At 36.5% G+C, this 15663-nt stretch overlaps 1 protein-coding gene across 1 annotated transcript in view; it reads right to left on the bottom strand.

Moving 5' to 3' along the window:
• Positions 1 to 705, bottom strand: part of LOC121422879 (solute carrier organic anion transporter family member 4A1-like) — a 38899-nt gene extending 38194 nt beyond the window's left edge. The window contains exon 1 of the mRNA XM_041618110.1: positions 689 to 705. The gene's annotated coding sequence lies outside the window, so the exon portion shown is untranslated. The remainder of the gene's footprint in view (positions 1 to 688) is intronic.
• Positions 706 to 15663: the final 14958 nt, after the last annotated feature.

The following is a 15663-nucleotide window of genomic DNA, read 5'->3' as shown; positions in this document are numbered from 1 at the left end:
AAATACTAAACTCTGAGCAGCTTTATTTATCTATTCACATTTGATTTAATAAAACACATTTGATTTTCAACATATCATATAAAAAAACTATACTTGCTTTATATCAATATAATATGTTCTTTGGCCAGTTTATGTGATGTATTTGAACTACATTATGTAGATTCAGTGACACGAGTCTGTTCGCTCGCACATTCCAAAGCTCGTGGATATTCTAGCACGGTCATTATTGTTTCTTAAATTAGAAGAAAAACATAATCAAACAATCAAGAAGAACAATAAATATATATTTCCTTCAGGATCATGAGCTCCTAACTGGACTGACCTTATATTATTCTGAAGATGCGACAACTCTGATTTACTGAGAACTGGGTTAATAAACTAGATTGTAATATGCGCCATATAGTTGGTTTACCAATGTCAGAGAAAACGGTGTTTCAGCAATAGCAAAATAATTATTTATTTTTTGTCATGTTGATGAGAGAAGGTTTATCGGAGTAGCATGATTTGACATGTTACCTTTGAACATGTTGACATCTGGACCGCTATCACAGGAAAATTGCTCGGTGTTAATTGAGGTAAACTGACAGATGACGTCATTTAACACTTTGACATACTCGATTTGTCACCAAATAGTAAATTAACGCAATTTGCATTTACACACAAAAACAATATAAGACAATTGGCTTACCTTGCTTTGTGTTCTTGGCACTGCTCCATAAATTTATTGGGGCAAAAAAACCCATCACAGTTATTCCCGTGCTTGTTTTTATTTCGTCACCGCCTATATTGAAAGATGCATGTCGGTGTTCTATCGCACACATGTCAACATGGTCACAGTTCATACCAAGGGACGTTTTGAACTCGGAAATAACCTGACAATCTTTAAAAACATTTGCAAACAGATCTCGATTAAAGAAGAAAAAACACATAGAAAAGAATTATGAATACCCAATTGGAAATACTCACTGATGTGAGCATCGGTCATCGGTCACCGTTCATTGACCATGTTGACTAAAGCGTCATTATCGTCATGTTTGAAGAATTAAAGGAGAAAATAAAATAAATATGCTGTATAACACGAGACCCCAAAAACCCTCAATCAACACGACCCCAAAACCTCAATAAACAAGATATAAGACTGCTTCGACATCGTATAATATTGCAAAGTCCTGGTACATGATAACGGTAAAATCCTATAGTATTTTTTTTCATGAGACTTAAATTGTATTTTTTCACAAGTACGTATATAACAAAGAAAATGGAATCTCCTAACTAATGTTCAAACTTGGCGTTGTGGTGTGCGCCTGGGAATACGATTTGATGTAGAAGTCGTTTTGATCTTCGAGCGATGCGTCACGTCTTTTGGCTGGTGATGTAAACGGTCGGTCCCGGACGCAAATTATCATGATTGATACACGTTTTTAAAAACTCAATACCCACAATGCAAACCGACAGTTGCGTTTTTCAGTTACTCAACCCACAACACTTCCGTTGTAGGCTTACATTTCTATCGTATGTTGTTAAAAAAGATATGGATGTGAATGAGGAGGGGTGAAGACCTATACGAAAGTCCAATAGTGAAGTGGGTAAGATAAATACCCACCTGATTATGGTTATCGAGTAATGTCATATATGACTAGGATATCGATCACTGTATAACAGAACCCTGCCTTTTACAAGATAAACACACACACACAATAAATAAATAAAAGCAGACATTCAAATAGATCATGATACATTTTACAGCATAATTGCTAAAATACATAGTGACGAAGAATAATCAAATTACGTCACAATTGTTGATAGCAATTTGGATGTGAGGGTAAACACAGCAATCCATTGGTAGGGTTATGAGTTCTCGTTCACGTATAGTCCGTATATCTTACGATTGTATTTAGACAGTATCATACCATGGATATCGTGTAAAGAAGACGAACATGATTAAACAAGACATAGGACATGCACAAAATGATACATCCCCGAAACTCAGTGCTCAACTCGGAGTCATGTTCAATCTGCCCTAAAACATGATGATAATAGGTCAATGAACATGATGAACAGCAGGATACATTTGAAAAACAAAAGTTCACACTCTCTGTCTCTAATCACACTCCTCTTAGAGTGATTTTTATTTTGAGAGAGATAGTGTGCATCTTATTTCACACTTTCACTCAAAAAAAGGTAAAAAAATGGTTACACTTCGTAATTCCGAAGGGTCGTAATTCCGAAACACGTAAATCGCCTATACCTCGATGTTCGTTAATCCGATAACGAAAAAGGATTCGTTAATCCGAACATTTGTGGCGTAATTACGAAGGTTCGTTAATCCGAAAAGGAAATGAGAGTCGTAATTCCGAAGGTTCGTTAGTCCGAAAACGAAATGAGGTTCGTAATTCCGAAGGTTCGTTGATCAGAAAACGAAATGAGGTTCGTAATTCCGAAGGTTCGTTAGTCCGAAAACGAAATGAACAACGAACCTCATTTCGTTTTCGGATAAACGAACCTTCGGAACAACGAACCTTATTTCGTTTTCGGACTAACAAACCTTCGGAACAACGAACCTCATTTCGTTTTCGGATTAACGAACCTTATTTCGCTTTCTGATTAACGAACCTTCGGAATACCCGAACCTTCGGAATAACGAAGCTTCGGAATTACGAATTCCTACCAAAAAAAAAAACTTTGAAAGATTGAAAAGTCATTCCATCAGGATTGGTCCCTCATCTCACTCTGAAAGGAGTGTGATTTGGGACCAGATTAGCTCTTTATATTAGAGAGTAGAGGGAAGAGGGTATAAAAGAGGGACAGATAATGAAAGAGGGGCCGGGGATAGGGGGCGACGCGATATGGTGATCTAAAAAAAAATATAATAACTCACATATAAGCCAGCATGTACTTACTTTGAATAGAATTTATCATAACAGTATTGCCTGGGATTCCCTAAAAAAGGTATTATAATCATGATTATATTAATAATACATAGCTGTCCTACGTGAATATACTGTCATGGATGACTGCGTGATAGCCCTGTTTCCAAAAAAAAATATTATCAAAGTTCTCTGCTCAACCAAGTTCTTTGAAGAGATTATCAAGTTCTCATGAAATTCTCATTATGAATATCTGTGTTGAAGGCAAATATGCCATCACGGATGGCTGCCTCAGTTTATGCAAACAAGTGGAACACCCCTGGTAGTCTCCCCTGCATTAGGCAATTCAATACAGCAGCAGTGCTGACTAAGATGATTAGTATTCCACAAAACACCATTCATTTGATTAAAAATATCAAGTTCGGATGACCTCAAATGATCTTTGGCCTTGATCATGTTACCTGCTCATACAAGTTGATCAGTGATTCTTTATTACACTTTTAAAATTATCCTTAACAAAAAAGTTCCTGCAGCAGAGTCTCGAGAACACCTCTTATCTTTAAATTATATCGTGTCAAATTACAGGAAATTGGTATTTGGTTATGGAACCTTACAAATTTCCTAAAATTAAACAAAAACAAAAAAATATCCGTGAAATTAACAGAATTTATTCATTACATTCGATTTCCTTCATCTTCTGCATTCCGTAACAGAACTCATACTCATAATTATATAAATAAGAATGGATGACATATACATATAAGACAAGTTAAGTTAATATATTTAACAATTTTTATTAAAAGAAAGGTTATATTTAGATAAAGATAAATTAAAGGACAAACTCTTCGGCCTGCCTCTTACAATTTACTGTCTAAATCGTTTTCCTGACATTAGACAAGAAATACGCCCCGTTTTACACTTAACGTTTTTGAATGTACTATCCTAATATGCTAGTTTATAGACGTGAAAACAAATTCATCCAAACCACAACAAAGTCATTGACTTAAATATTCAAATATTGGTCAAACTTTGGACTGAGAAAGGGGTGAATACTATTAGGCTGTCTTTCGAACACATATGCCTGCTGGTATAAATACGCACCGATAATATTAAAGTGCGTGGCTCATATTTTTCTATTTTAAAATCTTTATCATTAATATGTGGTTCCAATACACAAATCCTTGCACTTTACTCTCGAAAAAAAAAGAAATTCAAATTCGATAGTTCATATCTGCACCTATTTCACTTCTGATTCAAGTAAATCATGGGATAGTATATTCCAACTGTCAAATATGTTCATTTTATCAATAATCATTACTTACTCGTATCCTGGACGATGTGTCGATTATCTTTATAAATCCCAGTAGATGTCGAATGAAACCATGGATGTGTTATCATACCTCTGATTCTGACTGGAAGCAAGAAGAAGTCTCAACCTCGCAAACATCAATTTGACAATGACCGCATTCAGTTTTGTAGCCATCGAACACTCCCTATGTACCCCCCTTGAACTTATAAATGAACAAACACACAGCGTGAAGATTTGTATTGTTACTCATAAACATGTTTATAGCGTTTGCATTTACTGCCTATCGGATGGATTAATGGGCTTCGTTTCATTAAAATTCCTTCACAATTAGCCATATTTTTTAAGTAAATCAAACCCAAGAATGTCAGTGAATTATCAGACGTCCTGATGGAATGAAAGTAGATGATTTAGGGTAAGACTTTTTTTTTCGTTTTCATTTTCTTCTCTCTATCTTCATGATAAAGTTATATGTGTGTGTTTTGTCTGTTTCAAAAATGCACCTTTAAGCATGTTAAGGATATGTCACAAACTTTGTTACTGGTATTCAGGGATGGATCCAGCTTTCGCCAATGGGGGGGGGGGTCGATTTTTTTCCGAATTGTATTATCGCGATGTGCCCTTCATCATGTTTTATTATTTGTTCCTTTCCTTGCAAGTCCCTGTATGTTACATAATTCTACATAGGACATCCTTATTCCACACCATTTTTAATTTCCCTAAAATCTTCAATTTGTTTTAAAACGCTGTAAAAACTGCGGTGTTATGTTAAAACTGACACAAGTTGGTTTTAATAGAGCACCACACCCTGAGGTGTTAAAATTACACCCTAGAGATTGAACATAACACCAAATAGTGTTAATGTAACAACGAAAGGTGTTGTAATAACACATATAGGTGTTAAACTAACACTGTCAATTTAACACCGGTGTAAAGTACCTGGTGTGGTACACCGGGTAACACTCCATTTTTTGCTTTGTATTTTCACATGACCTGTATCTTTTCAATCCCAAGTGGATCAACTGAAATTATTTCCTGATCTGCTGCCTGAACTTCATCATGAAAGATTTGTTGCAAAAACCGTACCAAATCAATTTATTCATACTTCTTTCGAATACAAATACTTGAATAAGTTTGATAATTTACGGATATAAACGAAAATACATATACAAAATAAATAAATCAAAAAGTTAACCGGTCAATTGAATTGGTACAGGTTTGCAATTAGCCTATTCATGCTATTGTTGACAGTTTCGTGGTTAAGGAATGTAATCAAACTATGGTTGTTGTTTTTTTTTATTTGGGGGGGGGTGGGATATATGATTATTTTTCCTGTTCCATTAGCAATTTATTGACAAAATGTTCGTATAATTGTGGTTAAAGTATAACTCCCCAAAGGCATGTCCCTGGGTGGGATAGGGGTGCAGGGGGCACCCAAAAGATTTTTTCAGGGGGTGCTGACTCAAGGGCGCCGGAAGCGGGGGGGCAGGGGGGCACTTGCCCCCCCAAATAAAATTTTGGGGGGGCAAAACGAGATTTTGCCCCCCCAAACGTGCCCCCTGAAAGATGAAAAATGATAAATTATTTAAGGACAAAAGTAAATGAAGGCACTTTTCTGCCTGAAAATTGTCATTTCCATTGTCAAAAATGAAAAAAATTTGCCCCTGACGGGGCAAATACATTATCATAGTAAGCCACGCGTCTTTTGACGAACAGTTCCTCTGTGAAACATAGCTTTGATAAGCACCTTTTCCATCTTATTACAGTGTGATAACGTTTAACATTTTAATGAATACATTTCAGACTTAAAGCGAATGGCAAATTGATAGTGGTCCACCAATGATATAGGTTTATAATTCTATGATGCTGGCTGTGTCGTCTAACAAACGCGCGGTCGCCCAGAAACGCTCAGACCGGACCAGATATCACTAACGCGCGTGAACACTAGTTACTCGAGCAAGATATGGAATCTATGTCATAGCTGTCAAGCCCAGAAACCATAACATCTCGAGAAACTTGTTTCAATTATTTCATTTTCAACTAAATATAAATTGAGTTAATACAGTGATAACAAGAGAGCGGTGTTGGCTCAGTCGGTAACGCGTCTGCCCGTCGAAGTCGAACCAAAGATCGTAGGTTCGAGTCCACCCTGGGCGGATGACTGAAGTCAGTGCGTTGTGTGTAAACGTCTCTCCCATGTTTCATAGATGCAGGCTATGTTTCAATGGAAAACACTCCGTCCCTCGGATAGGACGTTAAATGGAGGCCCCGTGTAGAGGAAAGTCACCACCTTTGCACGTTAAGAACCCACTGCACTATTCGTATGAGAGTAGGGGGAAACCCCGGTGTCGAGGTCCACCTGCACCCCCCCCCCCCAATCAGTTATATCGGGAGGAGAGACCTGTGGATCATAGTGATTCAGTTCGCTTTTCGCCTCCCAGGCACAGGTGACGCCAAACAAATAATAATAACAATTCAGTGCCCTAAAGAAACTACCAAGGTCATTTCAACTCAATATAGACATGTTATCAGAAAATTACACTCAGAATAATCATGTGTAGAGGATTATAATTTATGATTTGTAAAAATGGTGAATCCCACTCGAAAGCAACTTAGAGATAATGTTTAGACATGTAAAAAATAAAATCATCTGTGAAAGTGTCTTCTTGACCGGACTCATATTATCCGAGATATGAATACAAATGTAAAGAATAAAAAAATAAGCGATCTACTACATGCATGTATAAAAAAAATATGATTGGAAGGCGTTTTGTCTGATACTATTTCAGCTCATATATAGCACTTATGTATTTTAGATTCCAAAACTTCTCCCCATTACCTGTTACTAATCAGATCGAGATGGCAGCTATGTTCTCTGGTTCATCCCAGCTTTTGTTATTCATGGACATTTGCAAAAATAAAAAAATAAAAAACCCGGGAGTGGGTGGGGCTGCAAGACCTAAGTTTTCGAAGAAACGTAAGAGCGAGGGGATTTGTGATGGGGGAGCTATTGCATTTTCTAGAATAAAATTGAAGGATTTCGTGCACACTTTTGGTGAATTTTGCCCTCTCGATCGGCGGCCCCCTGCTGCGTACGGTCATGTTTGTCATCTTAAAGTCTTTAAAAGGCCTATATTACATTGGTTTGAAACAATTTCGTTTGCAATAAGGTTCGTAATTTGCTGGAACTGCGACCCTGGACATAAAGAAACACCAGGCTGGGTCAGAAGAGAGGTAACAGAAGGAGCAAAAGGAACTCCAAGATTGTTTAATTCTGAAGAAATTTATTTTTGAATGCACTTAGAAACGCAACTTTTATACTCCATTTTTACACAAAATTCTTACCGTGGGGGGGGGGGGGGGTCCCATAGCCTCTCCCGCTCGATCGCTTCGGTATCTCACGCTGTCAAAAATATTGTGCCCCATTCGGGATTTTGCCCCCCCAAAACTGAAAGTGTTCCGGCGCGCCTGGACCGTGCTGTGTATGCAAGCATAGGCCCCTGAAAATCAGGCTGAAAAAAAAAATGACGGAGAGTTCGGAGCAAGAACCATTTTTTGCTTGTCATTTTTTTAAGACAAACCCTCGAACAAAAACACCACAATCCCCTACTTAAAAACTACAGATTACAACTGGAAGACCATATAAAGAAGATAAAGACTTTTGCTTAAGAAATCAAATCTATAGGGTAAAAAAATTGTGGAAATGACCCCAATCTTCTTCAACGTTTATTCTGTAAAATGAGTGATGATAAAATGGATCGATGGAAATGAAAATTTAAATGTTATCTTGTCAAAGTGAGGCATCGCGTAGTATAGCTCTTTTGTTTTGTTTTCAACTGTTCTGTCAAGTAATGATCATAATGTACATTGTAATTAAATTTTTCCTGTTTATAGTAAAAAAGATCGAATTGATAGCCTAGATTTTCCAACAATGGACCAGACATTCAAACATTATGACAAAGGGAAATGGTCCCAAATCAAATGTTAGCCAACATTCGAGTGTAAACGGAGTCTATGTGATAATGTCTGCCTTTCTTCTTCACACTCTTCTGTGTCTCTCGTCTGCATTTGGGTATTATTTCTACTCACTTTTTTTACCCCATTTTCCACCCCGGTCCACCTTTATGTCACTACTGGATGTTAATAACCTTGCAACTCCTTGCCCCCCCCCCCTCCCGCCATATATCAACGACTGAATGAAGTTATAGTAAATGAATTTGTATTCTAGCTGTCAAGTGCTCTAAATTAATATATTTCATTCTCCAACTTTGAAAATTTTGCCCCGATCACGATTTAAAAGCCCTGGAGCTGCCACTGCCCACAGCGTATCAGTTTGCCCTTTGCTTTTTATTTTCAGTATCTTTCAAATCAAACTTGCCCCCCCCCCCTCTTTCTCTCCCTCTGTTTCTTTTCCGCTCTCGGCTGAATTGTTTCCTATATATTTCATTCTCTGTCTCTCTTTTCTTCTGCCAATTGCACGCATACATCAACGTTTCATGGTTCATTCACATCCACAAATTGCAATCTGACATTGACACTAATGCACAAATCGTTACCCCTGGGCAATCGAATAACAAGTGGGCGTTGCTGTTAAAAAAAGATGTTGGTCGATTTCAGAGATTGATAAACTTCCAAGAATTTATAACACATTTTCTAGTATCAAAACGCTTTTCATTTTGATATATCCTGTCTTTCTTAGTTTAAAAATCACAATGAAAATTAAATTATATATGAAATGGGGCCGTTAGAGGGTAATGGTCAACCAACACGAAATATATAAATACTAAATTGTTTTTTTAGTTTTAATTTTCACCTTAAAGTGTCAATGTGTGACAACTGATGCTTTTCGGAAATCAGAGAATTGATAATCACGATGCAATTAGTGCCGTATTGTACTAATTTAGTTCATTGGAATGCAATTAAGAAGCCATTGTCCAATTTGTCATAATTATTTTCCTCTTTTTTTAGCCAGATGCTGGAGAGATTGCAACTTTGTATCTGACGAAGCAAACAAAACATTTAATTTATGAAGTTTGCTATGATACATTGACACTTTAGGGTGAAAATCATAACTTAAAAAAATCATGACAATTCAATATCTATAAACATGATAAATTTCGAAATCTTGTGTTCTAAGATTTTTTCCTTTCATTGGACCAGTTCATTTTGCTTCATTCATCATGGCGATTTTTATCATTGTCCCGGAACAAAGAACATAGGGTATACCATCAACCATTAAAATAATTTCTTTACTGTATACCATCTACCGGACGAGAACATATGAAAGACATGGATCAAAATCCCAGAGCCAATAGGGGCACCTTTGAGGGGTTTGCTTTCAGTGGTATAATAAGCCAAAAAATGTGCTCGAATGGCGTATCACATAAGATTAATACAAAGTTGGCGAGCGAACGGACAAATATGTCGATTTTTTAATCACAAAAATCAAAGTTTGTAATAGATTTTGACACGACATTCAGAAAATAATAATCATGTTTCAAAAACCGTTTTGAAGTCCCCCTCCCCCCCTAAAAAAACAATAAAACTAAATCATTAAATAAAAATCTTTAGGAAATTATCCAGTTGTGTATATACAATACCGTTCTCTACCCCCCCCCCCCCCCCGTCTCTCTCTCTCTTCTGGCCTCGGTTCTCTACATGATGACGTATACATACATCGGTAATAGAATCATTGATCGAGTCCATGGCCAAGGACCATGATTATTTTCTGTTCGATTGGACCTTCAAGTTCAGTGACATTACATGTGATGGCTTACCGTGAGGACTTGGAGACCAACATAGAGCCTGTCTAGCTTTCTTAAATGATTGACAAGTGTCGGTACATTGGAAATTTATCACACTTAACTGTCAATTTTGATAAATTCTTTGTGAGATTTGACCGTAACATTAGATTTAGAGTCCTATTCTCGACCAAGATCAATTTACCTTTTTTATTACTCCTCTTGGTATTATCATCATTATTATTATTACTATTATTATTATCATTACTATTATTATTATTATTATCATCATTTCAATGATTTGGTCCACTCTTTTGTTTAGATATTTTGTGAAATAAATGGATAAAGAGAACAGTGTTACGGGCGTAGCTTAAATCAATGTTCCCCAGAAATATATATATATATATATATTGTAAAGAAATGGATGAAGAGAACAGTGGTAGGCGTAGCTTAAACCAAGGTTCCCCAGAGCTATCTACCCTTTGGAAAAATTGGTGATGCCGAAAAAATGTCTCTGCCGGGAATCGAACCCGGGCCCCCAGCTTTGAACGCCGGTGCCTTAACCACTAGACCACAGAAACGGGTTAATGGTTAGGGCGAGCCAGATCCGATTGTTCTCTTCATCCATTTCTTTACAATATTTAAATAAAAAAGAGTTGCCAAAAGCTGTTGTACATGTAAAGCTTTACGCATTTGTATTTCTTCTCCCATACGTGTACTGTATCAAAGCAATAGCTTCGATCCAGCTGAGGCATGGCGGCTTGTCATTGTTCAAAACTCACCTTCACCCGACAAAGGAAAATATAATTGGTATAGTGTCGAAAATCTGTCTATCTGACGGTCAATCGGATCTGGCTCGCCCTAACCATTAACCCGTCTCTGTGGTCTAGTGGTTAAGGCACCGGCGTTCAAAGCTGGGGGCCCGGGTTCGATTCCCGGCAGAGACATTTTTTCGGCATCACCAATTTTTCCAAAGGGTAGATAGCTCTGGGGAATCTTGATTTAAGCTACGCCTACCATTGTTCTCTTCATCCATTTCTTTACAATATTTAAATAAAAAGAGTTGCCAAAAGCTGTTGTACATGTAAAGCTTTACACACACACACACACATATATATATATATACATGTATATATATATATACATGTATATATATATATATAGTTTACAAATATACCGGGTATGAGAAAGAAGAGTGGAAATATTTTCATCCGAGCTTGGTCCGGAAATTACTATTTTTCCCGAGGGGCGCGAGCCCCGAGGGCATGTCGTAACATTGTCGGACCAACCGAGGATGAATATTTCCACTTTACTTTCGAAAGTAACGCCCGGTATATTTGTTTTATTTGAGTATGAACGAAAAAAAAAATGGTAATCTAGTCCTAATTGGCCCATCTTCATGAGCTGTACAAAATCTAGATCGGCTTAGCTCTAATTTAAGCAAACCTGGCTTATCATTCCCAGCTAGCCGGTTCTTGAATATACTGCGCGCGGCGACCGTCCGCTCCCAAGCATAAGTGGTTTGGTGTCAGGTTGCGCAGCGCGGCGGCTGTACTAGTGAGATCGATCTTCTAATAATTGCACTTACCGGTTGTGAAGATTTTGATCTAACCCTGCTGAACTAAAGTTGAGTATCCCGAATCATTCGATGATCGAAAGATGGCCATCATCAATTTTGTTTTCAGCATACAGTTTCATTATAAACAAGTAAGACGCGATTTCACATTGACATTTATTTATCGGAGAGTTCGTGATTCAGCTTGTATTGCATTTTTACGTGTGTTCAGTGGCGGACCGTGACCCGAAGGAGACAAATGAATGGAGGGGCACTGTATTCTTTGTGAACAATGCTGTGCCCCTCCAATGCTTTGTCTCCTCTGGGTCACGGTCCGACATTGCCTGTGTTGATTGCGCTGTGCTCAGCGAACCCTGATAAGCGTCTGCGCCGTCGCATCACTAGACTTGGCCAGTTGGAGACATGCCGTCGTGCGCTGCGCCCGAGTGATTGCGTGGTTTTCAGTAGGACGCAAAATAGTAATAATAAAAAATAAAAAAAAAAATAATAACTCTACTCTAACGCCACGAACTATGGTGATCTCCGATGAATTTCATTTTTCTGGTGAAATTTATGACTAGTCACGTGAAGGGCCACGAACTATGGTGATCTCCGATGAATTTCATTTTTCTGGTGAAATTTATGACTAGTCACGTGAAGAGCTCTCGACCAATCAAATAGGAAAAAACAACATTAAGGGATATAATGAAGAGTACGTTGGGCCCAACTTTACTAGTCTTTGTATTCAGCTATTTGATATACGAAATACTACTATTACTACTATTGATACTACTATTTCTACGACCAATAATAATGATAATACCAAGAGGAGTAAAAATACCAAGGAATGTGTTTTCCAAACATCTTCAATATGAGCTACACTGTAAAAAATATTGGGTAAATTTTTTACCACCATGAAGGTAATTATGTGTCCAACCATTTTGGGGCAGTATTTTACCCAATGCGGGAAGCACCAGTAAGGTTAACAAAATAAGCAGCAATTTACTTTAGGATGGGCAAAGATTTCATCACACTGAATAAATAAAAATGCCCAAAAGAAATTATCAATGTTGGTTGGACACATATTACCCTCATGGAGCACTTTACTCAATATTAGAGTGTAAGATGAGTCACGATACACTGTATCATGGAAGACTCCCAACTACATTTGCAACTGCGACTATCTTTTCTGCATAAAATATCCCTGGAACTTTAGAAGATTGAAGAAACATTCACTTCACCTTAGAAGTCAGAAAGAATTCGGATAATTTCAAACTAGAAAGCCGAATTGATCCCCTTTTTCTTCTTCTCTTCATCTTCTATCTTATTCTTGTCTGTTACTTCTTTGTTAAGCTCCTCCATCTCCTTCCTCCTTCATATCCCTTTTTCATTGATTTTTTATTATTAATTCATTCATTATTTTACTCATACAAGTATATTACTAATTCACGTAAGGATTATTCACTATTTTTTTTCTTTTGACGCGTCATGAGAAAGGAAAATGCCTTATATAAATCATCATTCATTTTTATTCATACCTTCTTGCTTGATCGCTTTGCTTACTCACTTAATTGTCAAAAGCTGTTCATCCATTTACGCATTAAAAATAACAGCATATCGCAGTCAATCCTCACCCCCAACGGCTTACCATCACATTGCCAAAACAAATGGTAATTTCTCGTCAAAATAGCCATGCATTAATTCCTACCCAGGACTAACACCAACAAATTTGAAAATAAGGACATTTTCCACTTTTTAAAATATTCATTTGCACTTTATATACCACAGTATATATTATTGACATTTTTTGTATAATACCACAAAATCCATTCACTTTAAGATATCTGAGGTATTGCTATATTACAATATTCACAAATATATACAGAACAACCAACCAATAGCTTATCAATCATCACTCAGAAACATAATAGGAGATTAACAGTACTTATTTTCATAATCAATTCCTACAAAATGTTCGATATACCATTATTACATCTATAGTTTACACAAAATTTCACCCTAACGTTACATATTACTAAACTTTCAAGAAAATTTGTATAAAAACAACCACTCGCTGCAGTGCAAAATCTGTACACATACTTAAATATGATCCTATTTTATTTTCTTATGATATACTACATTAAATTAGGTTTGAAGAAATTCATGAAAATTTGAAAAATACGATTGGTTCTATCATTAGTACACATTAATACTCTAATTATATATATAAATTGCCGTATACTTCCGTGTAAAAAAAAAATATGAACATTGCATTTGTCCCTTTTATCGCACTGATATGTAGGCTATAGATCATGGGCAAGCATGTATTGCCTTAAAGCGTTATGTTGGACGCGGTTAGCTTACCAGTCAAGTGGCATGTCTGGGTATATCAAATCACAAACCTGAACCCTTCTTGCATGTTTTTTTTCAAGTGTTCATGAAGGTAAAGTGTCACCTAGAGACTATTGCTTGCATAAGTTGTAACCAAGGCAACCGAGACGCGGGCAAGATACGCCGGGAAGGGGAGATATATACCCCCTTGGCCTCCCCAAACGCATAGTATGGCAGAATAATAATGACGACGATGCTTTCGTAACTGTTGCTGACGAAGTTGCTGATAATGGTGGTGATGATGGCGATGATACTTAAAATGACACTACTACTAATAATGTACATTTCAAACAATATATTAATAAGGGAGACAGGTAACCTATCAATATCGTTATCATGACCATGATGTCGAATACCATACATAGTTTTTAAAATCACTTTCAAACAATCAATGAGATATTCTAAAAAATAAAAACCGTAATCATATCCGGAATACGATTTCTCCTGATATACAAAAGCATGGTATAATTATGGTATAATTATGTCCTCTAACATTTTTGTTTTGCTGTCTTTACGCAACTTGCCGTATAAACGCAATAAAGGGAATTACCTTTCTCTGTTCATATTTCTTGCACATTATCTGGGAGGTAGAACTTAGATGGGGGTACGTTGCGTTGGATTCTAGGCTATGATCTGGAAGTCATTAAGTAAAGGTATTCATCAGCCATCTTGATACAATATGGAACCAAATACTATTTCGATGATACTATTTCTTCCAGAATATGCTCTAATGATTATTATTGCATTTAACATACAAATATAAATTAACAAGATGGACTATTATTTCACTAACTTTCAGGAATGTAAGATAATAAGCAATCAAACTTTGCAATTTAAAGTTACGGAAGTAAAAAATACATTTTAGAAATAAAGCTTTTGTGATATGAATCTACCTGAATACCTGCCTCTAAATAGAATAATATTAATTATCACGCTGTTGTTCCTTTATCAAGAATGCAAGAATATGAAATTAATAAACTTTGGTTTGGACCATAAGTAATATATGCATATCCACAGTTGAAAATGCCTTAAATCCCGGCATGAGTGTAACGAATTGACAAAGAATGTCGGCGTGAATACAATACAGAATCGTCTTTTTATACATGTTATATTTACCGAGTACTTGTTTTTTTGGTGTATGACAGGAGAACCATTAATCATAATGATAATACATTAGGCCGTTTTCATGTTTTCAGTTTGATCATTATCCTGTTAAGAAGTGGGATAATTGAATAACAGTAATTACCTGAAATTTGGCCTTTTTTATTACAGCAATAGGAAGTCTGAACTTTAAATGCCCCTCAATATATTGCAATTGGTTATATAATGAAGGAGGCATGCACATCCTCATTTTAAAGAATATGCTCCTTTTTCAACGTGGCACTACTGCACATTACTCCTTTGACCACTACCAAACATTGATAATACATTCTTCTCTGATTCATCAGTGGTCTATGTTTGTTGAGATTGCTGAGTAACTTTTCAAAGTTTCGATAAAACATGGTCGTGGCGTCCTTTCATGATTTACACTCTCCTTAGCAATACACCTAAATAACGAGCAATTCAAGATAGTATACTTTTTAACAAGTAGAGGGATTATATATTATATAATAGTAGTATTTTCATGACACCAGTTTGAGAGCCTCTGAATACATTAATCGGGGAAACGGGCCCTAATGAGTTATCTGAGTATATAAATGTAAGAACAACTGGTCCATGTGAATTAATTTCGGGTATATAAAGAAAAACAAATGGATTTTTGTGTACGTCGAATTAGGATTTTGGTCAGCTTTCATTCAGTTC

The sequence above is a fragment of the Lytechinus variegatus genome, chromosome 1, assembly GCF_018143015.1.
Source record: "Lytechinus variegatus isolate NC3 chromosome 1, Lvar_3.0, whole genome shotgun sequence".
NCBI lineage: Eukaryota > Metazoa > Echinodermata > Echinoidea > Temnopleuroida > Toxopneustidae > Lytechinus > Lytechinus variegatus.
Note: the sequence above shows the minus strand (reverse complement) of the source record. Positions and strands in the feature narration are given on the sequence as shown.